Source organism: Colossoma macropomum, unplaced genomic scaffold, assembly GCF_904425465.1.
Source record: "Colossoma macropomum unplaced genomic scaffold, Colossoma_macropomum, whole genome shotgun sequence".
In the NCBI taxonomy this organism is placed as follows: domain Eukaryota; kingdom Metazoa; phylum Chordata; class Actinopteri; order Characiformes; family Serrasalmidae; genus Colossoma; species Colossoma macropomum.
Window position 1 is genome coordinate 28,251,076 of NW_023494787.1, and position 13,667 is coordinate 28,264,742.

Below are 13,667 nucleotides of genomic sequence, written 5' to 3' on the forward strand. Positions count from 1 at the left end.
GATTTGTCATGCATCACACACTGCAATAAACTGACTGAGGAATATTGTAAATATTGTATATGATGCTTTTTTTCCCCAAAATGGTAGGAAAACAGTTCTATAACAACACCTTTATGACAAAAAGGGCCACTGTTGATTCTCTAAAAACTCTGAAAAAGAAATGTTGTTTTTTATATGAGTTCAAAGAACCTCCGCTTAATGTAAAGGTACCACACCAATTAAAGGTTATTTCTATTGCTAGAGTGTAAAGCGAAGATGGACGATATGTACATTTTCCCAGCTTAGTTTTGCCTCTCTGTAGCCATCTGCACAATAAAGCCCAGCAAATGATTCTTCTCCTTTAATATTGACTTCATTTCTACCAGTGAAATTGTATGATTTGCGTCAGCGCTGTAGAATCTCCCTAACTCGCATCTGTCAGATTCGTCTTTTGGTGAGCAGACAAAGACATTAATCAGATCTGCAAGTATGAGACAGCTTCTTTCCAGGGGCTAGAAGCATTCTACAGCAGATGGCTGTTTGGCTGCCTCCATCAAGCCGCACCTGTTCCTCACACTTCAGTTCAGCACGTTTCTCCTCACACAGCCTCTCAGCGCTTCGGCTCCAGCGGCCGGCACGGTCCAAATTCTCCCTGCGAGTTGTGGTTTAAAAACCAGACGCTCTTTCCTTCTAGCAGACAGCATGAAGGAAATGGCAAGGAAGCGAGCCGCGTATTTTTGAATATGCACGGTTGTGAGTGTATGCTGTGCTGAAGAGATATCAATGGAATTATGTTTTCCTTTGTTTTGTTTTCTTCTCTGTCTCTCATTAGGCAGTTAAATGTTCTTCCCAGCTTTTTTTGTCCTTTACACATTATTCCTTGATATTTCTCCATTTTGTCTTGACTGGCTAAATTTTACATGTGTTAAATTCACTAAAGTGCTCTTCAAAGGTTCTTTAGTAAAGCCAACAGTTACATAGTGCTGTGCAAATACTAATGTGCACCTGAGCACATTGTTTGAAAGCATTAATTTTGCAACAGGCCTGTTTTTGTGTGTAAAACCATCATATGTCAGTAGAATAGATGCAAATAACAAATACATTAAAAAATAACAAGAATTTCTTACATTCAAAAAGAAAAAAAAAAAACTGATATTATGTAAGCTAGTCTGAAGAACTGATTTGGTTCCAGATTTCTCCTTGATGCCGCCAGCCATTCCATGGATCTGTTAAATTCCATCACAAGCATGCTTGATTTAGTAAGGATGAAGGATGTATTAGCAAACCAGGCATTGGATGGTTCGGAAAGGGTTAAACAAACACATTGACACTAAAAAACACTACTATTGTGTTAATATTATTTAAATTTATTCTAATAATGATGTTTTTTTGGAGTGAATAAACACCTACACTCTTTAAAAAGATTTGTCAAATGTCAGTGTCAAGCTTGTAACAATAGAAGAACCTTTTTTGGTGCTATATAGAACCCTTTTCAAAAGGGGTCTTTATAGAACCATATACAGTGCAGTTTATGGTTCTTTAGGAAACCGTTGGCTGATTTACTGAAGAACTCTTGAAGAACCATCTTTTTAAAGAGTGTACTGCCCAGAGAACTCTTTGAATGTTTAACTGGTTCTTTGCATGGTTAAATGGTTCTTCACTATGATGGAAAACATGTTGATCTTTAAAGAAGTGGTTCTGTATCACCAAATAACTGTATCTCCAAATAAGAAGTGTTACAAGTCAAAGAACCTTTGTTTTTTTTTATAATATTTTTGCTATGAGTGTACTGCACCTAGAAATTAAGGTCACTCATGTTCTTGGCTTGTTAATTTGGATTAAGGAAAAAATGTAAATTGACCTTTAAGTTATGTGGAGTTTCTTTAAATGGGAATTCCACCAGTTTTTCAAAACATCTATGTTAAGATGTAAGTGAAGTCATTCACAATGGTTTGATGTGAAATGGTTGATTGTAGAGAAATTTACCAACTCTGATTTCTTTACAGTGGTGGTAATAGGAACCAGGGGTCAACATGTCTTGAAAACAAATATAGCAATTTTATTATCTAAAATGACCAGTGAACCCACACGTCTTCTGAGTTTTTTGTATGTGATGTTAATTGATATTAAACTAGTGGTAAATCAGGCAGCATATTCATAGCCGTTTACATTTGTGAGGTAAATTTTAGAGGCATTGAACGCTTCTCACATCTAGTTCCCATCACCAATACTGTAAACAATTCCAACTCAGTGAGTTTCTCAAGAACGAAGCATTTCACATCAAACCACTCTGAATGACTTTGTTTATATCCTATCCATTTAATGATGTAGAAATTTTTAAAAATGGTGGCATATCTCTTTCAATTTTGAAAGGGTTCTTCACACTCACACATTTCATTTGCAAAAATGCTTTGGCACGTTTATTTTTCATATATTATAAATTGTGCTCGATTTTTCTCCTTTCTTTCTTCTTAGTCGGCTGTATTTAAATGTATTAGATTCACTAGTATATCAATGAAGTGATGAATGGCACCAAGTTCTTTTATAGGCTTTTCCATATTATTACAGAGCATGCCCCGGGAGCATAGCATTACCATTTGGCAGGAGGGTAGAGGGACTGCGGTCGGTCACTTGACATGCAGAGCGAGATAAAGTATTGATCATGGTTAAGGAGGATTAGCATCTGAATACTTACTCACCCAGTTTGAGCCCAACTTGGGGAGAAAAGCCTCTCTCTTCATCCACAATCCTAATGCATTATAAATCCCATGATCAACTGTGGCATCTCTCTGTGGAAGCTTCCAGCATGGGAATCAAGCACCCTCAGCCAGTTCACATTTTTGTTCTATTCCAGCGCTTGATTACCTGGCTCAGGTCAGGAGCTGCAATAGGACAAACATGTGGACTGGCTGAAAGTCCTCAAAGGGCAATGCTAAAGACCATCAGTGATCTGAATTAAATGTGCAGTTTGGCTAGTGATGATACACAAGGACTGAAAAAAAATGCCTGTTCAAAATGAGTGCCATGAATGCTAAACCGACTAATGAGTGCTAGTTGCATAATATTAATATTAAGCTGGGAGCTTTTGGGGGTGAAATCGCCAGGCTCCCATTAGAGGATCAAATATTTTCATTATTTGAGTTTAATCCTATTACAAGATGCATGCAGAGCTTATTGTACAAGTTTTAACAACAAACTTCATAACAAAACAACATTTGAATATATGAGGGATATTATAATGTTTAAAATATATTGCCAGTTCTGGCGGTATTAATATGAAAAAAATTCATGAAATTCATCTGGACTGCAGCAGGAGTAGAACTCTTTTGGAGTTGCATCCGCACTCCTAAGGTTTTGAATTTCCCACTGGGACTAATTATAGTGATTGGTACATGCATGTTTCATTGAGCAGTATGCATTTATGATGTGTGTGTGTGTGTGTGTGTGTGTGTGTGTGTGTGTGTGTGTGTGAGAGAGAGAGAGAGAGAGAGAGAGAGAGAAAGAGAGTGGTATGTGTGTTGGTGAGGGATATTGATGCCTTCTGACATAATGACGTCAAATATGATGACACCATGACTTGAAATATTCAGTAAAACTCCAGCAACTCTTTTACTGCAGTATCTTCTATCAGCTTTAATAATAAATGTGTATATTAATTGATTTACATCAATTTAGCAATTAATTTATTGAGGCCTGCAGGTACAAAGCCAGAGAAGTAGCATAGCCAAAGACTATTCTGGTGCTGGGAAATTAATACAAATGAGGAATCATTATTAACAGCCTAACAGAATCAAAGACCTGGCTTAATCAGTACTGGAAAAGTATTTTAAAAGTTAAGATAGGAGTGGCTAATGCTTTAATATGAAAATATGTTAAAATACATATTTCCATCATGTATGTGCAAAAGTCAGAGACCACCTTTCAGTTATTTAATGTCCAGTCAAAACAGCCATTAAGACTTACAAAGAAGCAGAAAACACACATGTAACAGAAAATTACACCTGTCAAGTTCAGTCTTAGAAGTTGGTTGCATTTTCTGTTTCTCACAATCCGAATAATCCCAAACACATTCTGTGATGTTGAGGTCTGGACTCTGGGGTGGTCAGTTCATTGTTCTGAGAATACCAGCAGCTTCTTTGTTTGTATTTGTAAGTTTTCTTCCTTTTGCCTATTTCCTTTTCTTGACAGCTACACCTGTGGATTTTTCCAGACCTGAAGCAAGACTAGAGCTTGATTTTCTCCCAAAGCTTTAAGTACGGTTTATCAGGTAGAGACAGTTTTGGTGGTCTACCAGGTCTTGCATGGTCATAAGGGGTTATTTTAATCATTTCAACTTTTCCATTCTCTTGACTTTTTCTTCCTTATGCAAGTGGATTATTTTATATCTATTTTTCTCAGAAATATCTATGAATTATCTACGAATCTATGAAAAATTAATGACTTCTACTTACTGGCCATTTGGACTTTAAACTAAATAAATGAAAGGTGGTCTCTGGCTTCATTTGCTGTACTTTTTCAGGTGTCTTTTGATAATTACTTCATCCTCTTAAAAGCCCAGGGCCCATTGGCAGGCCCCAAAGTTTTATTACACACTTCTATAACCTAAGAGCAGCTCAACTGTTTTGCACTGATGTCCCTGCAGTTACTGAATAATAAGCCATAGTATGTAATAAGCCTGGGATTTTTAAAGGGTTAAATGTGCCCCAGTCAATCTTACTAAAGCTGAACTCAATGTGTGAATGTATACAGATACTAATATAAACAAATACGTGTACAGAACGAACCAGAAACCAAGTACATTTTTAAAACACAGTGGATAAAGATGTAAAATGATCTCACTGGCTTCAGCCAATCAACTCCCCTATGTTATTTTATGGCAAGCCAATATTTGATGCAGCTTTAACTGAGTACTTTAGCTTCAAAATGTTAACCATGAGCATAACAGCTAAAAACAAATTTTAGTGTGAGGAGTGAGCACAAATCTAATTACCTTCCAAACGTTACTGCCTTTATGGAAAGCCACTGTGCCAGAAAGTCCGGCATGTCCCGGCTCCCATTATTATGGGCACTCAAACAAGCACCTGCTAGTCATTTTGATGTGAAAAAAGTACTGCTCTTTTCAGTAGGTTTGAAAAAGTAGGCTACCGCTCTTTTATCACGGTAACTCTTATCCAAGCACCTGACTGCTTTATTGAAGTATCCTCAGGCCTGTTTTTTATCCATTTGAACATCTGCCATTGAGTATTATGATATAGTGAATAATCTATAAAATACAGTCAATTTTTAAGTGGATTAACAATGTTTAAAACTATGGATTATGACACTGCTGAGATACACTTTTATAAAAAAGGTTCATGCATGTTTTTTGGCTTGGACATGTGATTCTAAGAAACACCTACAGTTAATATAGAATCCTACATGATGTGGAACTTAACAATGTTCGTCACATCAATACAAGATATTTTAAGTGGTTCTTAGAAGAACCATCCTCCAAATAGTTCTTTAGCGAGCCAAAGGTGGTTCTTTTTTATGGGCTCCAAAGAGCTCATTCTGAGTATATGGCTTTAAAAGACTGACAGTACATTCTAAGTGTTTCTGGGTGTTTCTTAGTGTTTCTGCAACTGCAGAACCTTTTGGCTGTCCAAAGTTTTAGAAAATGGACCTCCAGAAAAATGAATTACAATAATAAAAAGTACAATACAAAAGTAACAAAGTTGCAGATCATGAAAATATTTAATCTTAAATTAATTTGTCTTTTTTGCAGTGAGGACATGTCAGTAATGACATTTTCACTGTTTTTGAGTGTAAATGACAAATAGCATTGCCTATTAGATTAGCTTTGGCAGACAATTTCTAATATATTTTGATTAACGTGAATATGAAATTGTTTTTAAAGTCTAATTCAAAATACTTCAGTGATAGGCATTACAGTAAGGACATGCCAAAAGTATTGAATATACAAAGATGATATTTACTTTGTGTTTCTGTGAATCTAGGGGATCCTAAATTACATTCCCCACACTTTTATCCATGTGTTCTTTGGCTAACTGGTATTTGCATTAAAATAGATTTGTTTGGCTTTGAAAAAATAATCCATTTTAGATCACTTGGTCAGTGTCACATTAAAAGCCATATTTGTACAAAAATTGACAAATGACTGAACAGCTGATGTGTAAATGTAACATTTATACAATGAAGTTTTAATTGAAAAGATGTAATTTTGCAATTGAATAACTTTTTTTAGGCATTTGAAGATTGAAATCACAGGTGTGGGACATTAATAAAACTGGTATTTTGACCCAATGTGGAAATGTGTTAGAGCACTAACAAATTTCTAAACTAAAAAATATGAACAGATAGCCACATAAAAGTGCTTGTAATTCTAGAAACATCCTTATATGTATAGACGCATGTGTAGATGTAGTTTATTATACTGCATGATGATGCTGACCGTCAGAGAGCGAGGGAAAGAGAGAGAGGGGGAGAGAGAGAGAAAGCGCGTGCCATTTTGCTTTGGGGGAGTTGGCCCTTCTGCTCATGCACTCGCTCAAAAACCCAATCAATGAAAGAGGCTCTGAAGTGAGCATTGACAAACCCGTTATGTGTCACCAGCTTTAATGGGTTCTCATGCACGGCGTATTCATCAAGCCAGGCCTCAGGCCTGCAGGTACAAAGCCATGCTATTCTGTAACCCAGTCACCAAGCCTCTAATTACTTTACGCAGGGGATGGCTAGGGGGAGGAAGGGGTTTAACTTACGCTCTGTCACATGTGTGCTGCCTGTTTATGGAGGGGTTTTATCCATCAAAGAACTGCCAGCAGCTGATTGGCCTACATGAAGTAATTTCCCACCCAAAAGAGTGATCTCGGACAAGCGGTTCTGAAATCAGCCAGTTCTGCTGTTACACTACACTCTCAAAAACAACACTTCCTAATGGCTCTAGGCTTGGACATACGGTGAGGAAAACCCTTTGTTGACACACGTCATTGTGAAAGATATATCAATGTAAAGATGCGAAGTGTAAAGATTCTATACCAAATAAAGATTCATCTTACAACTGCATGTCCTAACAGGATCTACGCACACTCAAGAGCACAGAGGTGCAAACAGTTCTGCAGTTTAAGAACACGTCATGAATCTGATGTAGGCTTTTCTTTTCTTTTTCCCTGGGGTTTGTGGAGATCAACACTCATGCATAAAAGGGTTCTATGGTGTAGTACCATAGAATAACTATTTTTTGGTTCCCTAAAGAACATCTCAATGGATGTATATTTTTTTTCATAAATGTGAAATGCGAATGTGAAGAGCCTTTTCAAACATACAAAATGTAAACATTCTATGCCAAATTCTATAAAAATGTGTCTCAGAACTGTAAGTCTATGCCAAGGATCATTGTCTTAACCTTTATTTCCGAGATTAGAGGGCTTTACTGGTTGCTTGAAATGCCCCTTGGATTGACAGAGTCATCAATGGGTTTTGCACAAAAATTTCAAAACTCCACCAGGCCGTTCGCCAGGCTGGAGCAGGTAATCTCAATCCACATACTTATATGACACGCATGAGCTGTTGGTTCAAGGAGGATGCTGCTAATGTCATCTGTATGCTTTTGAAGAGATACCATCTCAGAGATTGCGGCATCTTTGCTTTGCTAAATTGAAATAAAACAGCATTGAGGGGCAACAGCTTTAAGCACGTCAGCTTTGTAATTTCAGCCTTATCTACAAGTGCCAGCGCCTTTTTAAATGCAGAGCGAGGGCCCTCAGAATGCACGCCAGAGCCTTATTTTCTCCTTTCTCTCCACGCGCATTCTGGTGGCTGTCAATGGCTCGTCTGCCCATTTGCACACAGACCTGAGGCACGGCGCTCACTGTAGGATGAATGATGATGTGCCCTCCGTCTGCGGAGGTAGACGTATATATTCTCAGGACAGCGCACTTCCCCTGAAAAGAACTGCGCTTTGGAAACATCAAAGGCTAGTCTTGAGAGTCCACGTTCAAAGCTTTTTGAGCGCAGTTTTAGTAAAGACCCTTGTAAGTTGATATGGGACTAACTCAGTGATTAAGGCCGTATATTGCAATAGTTGAGACATTAAGACAATGCAAATCAGCCACTTTCTACATTTTCCGTTAATTCTGGTTTAAAGGACAGCTCTCTGAGTGTGTAAACAAGAAACATCTATCAAAAGCACATGCTTCCGATCCCCAAGGAGCCAGAGAAATCAAAGCCCATATGCCACTTCAACACAATAGCTGCTTCAAGGCTTTTCAGCACTATGGACAGCCCCCCCACCCACCCACTACCTCCTCATACACACATACTCTTCTTAATTCTATTCAGCATTCTTTGTCTGCACTGAAAACTGCTGCTGTATCATCACCTGCCTCTAACCATGCTATAATTGTGTATGTAATCCATAAATCTAAGCCTGGTCTTCTCAGTTGGAAACACTTTTTATAATCAGGTGATTCGGTTCATGCACAAGTGGAGTGGTCTACTCATATTACATATAGCTGTCTTAAATGTACACTAGCGGATATGGTATAGTTGATTACTGACTTCAATGTTTGGTCACTATTTTATAGGTCTGCTACATGACATTGACTTACAATGTGTACTAAACAGTTAAAATTATGTTTTATGGGTAAACATTACAGTGATGTTTTTTTCTGTTTGCGCTGAAATTTCCAATGATCAACTTTCTACTTTCTTCTAATTTTCTATTTTCTTCAAATGTCCATATTTATATACATATATTTTTTATTTCAAAATAGACATTAGATATAAGATAATCTACTTGCATAAGGAAAATCAAAGGTAAATAAGTGAAAAAAGTATTTTCCAAAACAGGAGCTCAAAAAATTATGAAAAGATTTTAAAAGATATTCAAAGAATATGTAACTCCTAACAACCAAGCAAGACCTGTTAGACCACCAAAACTGTCTCCTTCACATAAACTGTACTTAAACCCTAATCCTTGAGTAGAAAATCAAGCTCCACTCTTGCTTCAGATCTGAAAAAATCCACATGTTTCTGTCCTTCCTTCCACTGTGAGCAGACAACTCAACACTATGGGTATGAAAGGATGTGTAGCTGACAAGAAGCCGCTACTGAGAAAAAAAGACAAAAAAGAAGAAAATCTGCACTAAAATACCAAAACTAGACATCTGAGATGTGAAGTAAGGTTTTATAAACTGATATGTTCAACTTTGTAATTGGGATCATTTGGATTATAGGAAACAGAGAACGCAACCAACTTCTAAGACTGAACTTTGGAGGTGTGAAACAATATCTCTGCAGATTTCTTTGAAAAACTGAAAAGATTAGAAGCTGTAATAAAGGCAAAGGATGGGCACACCAACTTATTATTGGTTATTAAGGCTTCTCTGTACTTTTCTGTTAAATATGTGTTTTCAGCTTTTTTCCCTGACACTGAAAAATGAATAACTTGTCTTTAAATGTCAATTTGACTGGAAATGAAATAAATGAAGGGTGTAAAATTAAGGGGTTACACATACTGTATATTCCGAATATAGTATTCTATGAGCACTACTAAACCTTGAAAAGCCATGAAGTACTAGTCAACAGAATCTGGAAAAAAATGAACACGTCGCAGTCTCTGTGTTCAATTTAGGCCTCCTTGTAAACTGTCTGATAATGCACTGTATTTAAAGTACCACACTCTTATACATAAAGGCACCATAAAGAGTTCATTGAGTGATGCTCCAAACAGCCTGTGGAAGCTTTCAGTGGAACCATTTTTGCTATAAGATGGCTGAGTGTGCCTGAACCTTTAAAGACCCTCTGCATCAAGTAAAGGTTCTATAGAAATTGAAGGCCAAGCCCAGAACCATTTGAAGAACTTTTACTTTTGAGAGTGTATTGGTCTATGTAGTTGCCTTCTTATCAGTTTAAGCATCATTAGGCACCTGCTTCTTCCTTCTTACACTTTGCGGTGTTCTCTCACAGTGCTGTGTGGATCTGGAAGTCTTGCTCTCGACAGTGTGGGCGTCTAAATCTCAGGCAGTCTGCTGAAGTCTTCAACCTTAGACTGTCGACGGATTGTATTTATGTATAGAGGAATTATGTATTAAGCAGACATTGAAAAGCATTGAGGCAGGCAGATTTTTTTCTCTCTTTTTCTTTTAAGGACGTAAATGTTAATGTGAGCGTTGCACTGCTCTTTTGCGATCTATCAGGTCCAACTAGGTGCTGGAAATCAGAATAACTTCACATCTTCTCCTCTCGCCCATCTTGTGAGACCTCCCTCTTTCTCCCTCTCCCTCTCTCTCTCTCTCTCTCTCACTCTCTCTCTCTCTCAGTATACGCGGCACGATTGCACTTCCCTCCACAAAGAGCCTGGCTCAGGCAACTTGCATACAAAACAGCTGACTCAATCTTCAAGCTGCATAATCAAGATAAGAGACAGAAAGAGGCGCGCACTAAAAGGCGACTGGCTTCGCGCAAGCAGCTAACAAATGATGGGTGCGTTTCAAAAAACAACATAACTCTCCTTATAGACTGCGAGGCAGAGCTTAGATAGCCAGTTGCCACTGTCTGAATCCCAATGCGAGAGGGCAAAGAGACGCCTGAGCTCCAACATCATTTAGACTCATTGCCCAAGGAGGAATAGCTGGTTTATCTTGAGAGTTTATGAAAGAAACAATTTGCAAAACAGGAGTCAAAAGGTGCCTTTTGCTTGCTGCTTATTACATAAGGGCATGAAACTCTGGAAAAACCAGAGAGAAGAAACAGCAGCATTGGTACATTTAACCAGTCAACCCATATTTGTCTATCTATTGATCTATCTATCCCTCTCTCTCTCTCTCTCTCTCTCTCTCTCTCTCTCTATATATATATATATATATATATATATATATTTCCATATTCCCCTAATGCTTGTCAAAGGCAGGTTTTTAAGCATGTATATGTAACCATATATATATATATATATATATATATGTATGTGTGTGTGTGTGTGTGTGTGTGTGTGTGTGTGTGTGTGTTGGTTGATGTAATTGTTGATATGTAATTATATACATATATTTAAAAAAATTATATACATATATTTAAAAACGTACAAGCATTAGGGGAATATGGAAATGTATCATGACGGGATTTATTGACAAACCGCTTCTTGCTGCTTGCTGCTCCTTTGACATTAAAATTCAAAGATGCCCATCATCAGCATTGTGAACTCTCTATGTGGCGTATCTAGTGGCCCAATCAACTGAGGGTGGAGCCTTTTTGGCACAAGGGGTCCTTCTGACAAGTCGCCAGGGTGCAAAGCTCACTGATACATCAAACCACAAGAGAAAATCTCTTTGCCAGCTATTCAAAGCCTTCAGACTGCAAGTCCTCTCTGTGAACCTTGAACAAAGTCTGGAAAAGGCAGGATAAGAAAGTTTGGCCTTTTCTTTTCTCTTCTTTTCTTTTATTCCTTTTTCCACCCACACATCAACCACGTTCACTTTTCCTAATCCCATCAATATGGCTCAGACTGTAGTAGTCTAAGTCCATCGCATCTCCCTGATTTCATTTCCTTGATACTAAAGTTTACGTAAGAGCAGCCTCTGCTTTAAGTGCGCAATAAAAATGTGCAGTTGGACGATCTCTCAGGAGTTAAAGTGAATCAAGCGCAGCCACTGCACATTGCTGGAGTGGGCAGTTGGCAGAGAATACTGTGGTATCTCATAGTTTGCAGCTGTGCCCGTTTGTGAGTCAAACAAAAATTACGCACAATAAGAAGCCAGAAAAAAAATAAGCTCATTTCAGCGTACAGCTAAATGCTTTTGTTGCTCTTACCTACCTAAATACACCAGGCAATCAGACTTCCAGCAATAATATACAGAAAAGCACACATAACAGCGAGCACGCCAGAACTGTGTGACACGGACAGAACCACGGATGGGAAACTTAAGAAGCCACTCAATCGCCTTCCAGTCTATAGCGCTAAATGGTTTGTCATGCATACAATGAGACGTGGAGTACTCACGCAGCTCTCCGAAATCCCAGAGATGGAGAAGGAGCAGCCCGAATGTACGCGCTGTCACAGTTTCGGATGCCTGAAGGCGAACTCTAGCGGTTAGCGGACCAGGCTGCTGTCCAGGGTGCTGAAACCTTTGCCCGCGTTCTCTACATGTTCGCTTCGCTCGCGTTGCGCTGAAAAACGAGCACGAAGTGGATAAAGCCTCTAAAACATGCACTCACACACACGCCTCACTGAGGGGGTGGGGGCGGAATTAGTCTGTGACGACCCCTACCCACAGCACATCCTTTACCTACAAGTGGCGACTCGCTAAACGCACAATTTGAGGAAAAGTGCACGACGCTGCTCCACAACGCCCTGCTTTGCATGTAGTTTAGCTCGCTGTGTACAGCAGCGCAGCCGGTATTGTCGCCAGCTATAAGTTTGGCTGCATTTGAATAGCAGTCAACGTAGGGAAATATCAGTCTACACAGTAAAGTCGTGAAGCGTTTGTTGTTTACGTGAGCACAGCCTCCTCTAAGAGAACTTACACAACGTGGAATTCTCTTCCAGGCGCACATTCCTCACGTAGCATTACTAGAGCGTGTTTAACTAATCGCACCGACGTGTGCAGCAACTGCAAGACACTGGAGAGAAACATTCCCCGCTGCATTCCTCAACATTTTCCACTTACCTTCCCCACGAAGCGGAGCAGCGAGTCTCACCGGCGCCGAAACTGGGGTCCCTATGTCACCATGAACCCCAAGACGATTTCAAAGAGGCAGAAGAAGACAGTTGGGCTCAAAATCCTGGGTCTCTCTCTCTCTCTCTCTCTCTCTCTCTCTCTCTCTCTCTCGCTCTTTCTCTCGGCCTCAGAATACAAAGAGCTGCAGTTCCTCACTGCGTCAAGCGCGAACCTCAAAGATCCATTAAACAGTGAGTGATTAATTCAAGGCAGAGAGCCCTTATTGAAAGCGCTTTCACTCCTCGCCTTTATGTATTCCGCGCTGAGCACGAGTCAGGATTTTCCATTACGCCTCTACGGTGCAGTTTTGTCCGTCATAACGGCACCGACCCGCCGTTTAACCATTTTATCTCTCTCTCTCTCTCTCTCTCTCTCTCTCTCTCTCTCTCTCTCTCTCTCTCTCTCTCTCTCTCTCCCTCTCTCCCTCTCTCTGTTTTTTCGGCTTTTTTTATTACTTTAGCTAGTGTACGGCGCTGGCTGGAAGACTACTCTGCGAAAGCACACTGATCCAGAAGTCCACTTGGGGCGAAGTTAAATCTCATAATAAGATTGTTTGTCACCGCGAGGCTATAAATGGTGTGGGTTCAACACACAGGGCTAGAGGTTAATTGCAAATCCCTCTGTTACTGCGTAGCACGTGTGCGCTCTTTACCTTTTAAAAATTTGAGCACATTCCCCTGTACACACTGGAGTGGGAGACAAGACCATAGAGACTATGGAATTTATAGGAAAGTACTTGGAAAGTCTACACCCTTAAACAAAATGGGTCTTCGAGGGTTCTTTGGTGAAGGCACTGGTTATATATAGAACTGTGAACACTGAAAGAACCATTTAAACACTTAAGAGGTTCTCTGCATGGTTAAATGGATCTTCTCTATGGTGAAAACAAGCTGTTCTTTAAAGAATCAGTTTTACAACTGTCCAAAAAGCTACTAAGCAGGTGCATTTTTGTTCAACGTACATGGATGTACCCTCAAA

At 39.2% G+C, this 13,667-nt stretch overlaps 1 protein-coding gene across 1 annotated transcript in view; it reads right to left on the reverse strand.

Annotated features, from left to right (window-relative positions):
- Positions 1–12,769, reverse strand: part of elfn1a (extracellular leucine-rich repeat and fibronectin type III domain containing 1a) — a 104,334-nt gene extending 91,565 nt beyond the window's left edge. The window contains exon 1 of the mRNA XM_036566754.1: positions 12,639–12,769. The gene's annotated coding sequence lies outside the window, so the exon portion shown is untranslated. The remainder of the gene's footprint in view (positions 1–12,638) is intronic.
- Positions 12,770–13,667: the final 898 nt, after the last annotated feature.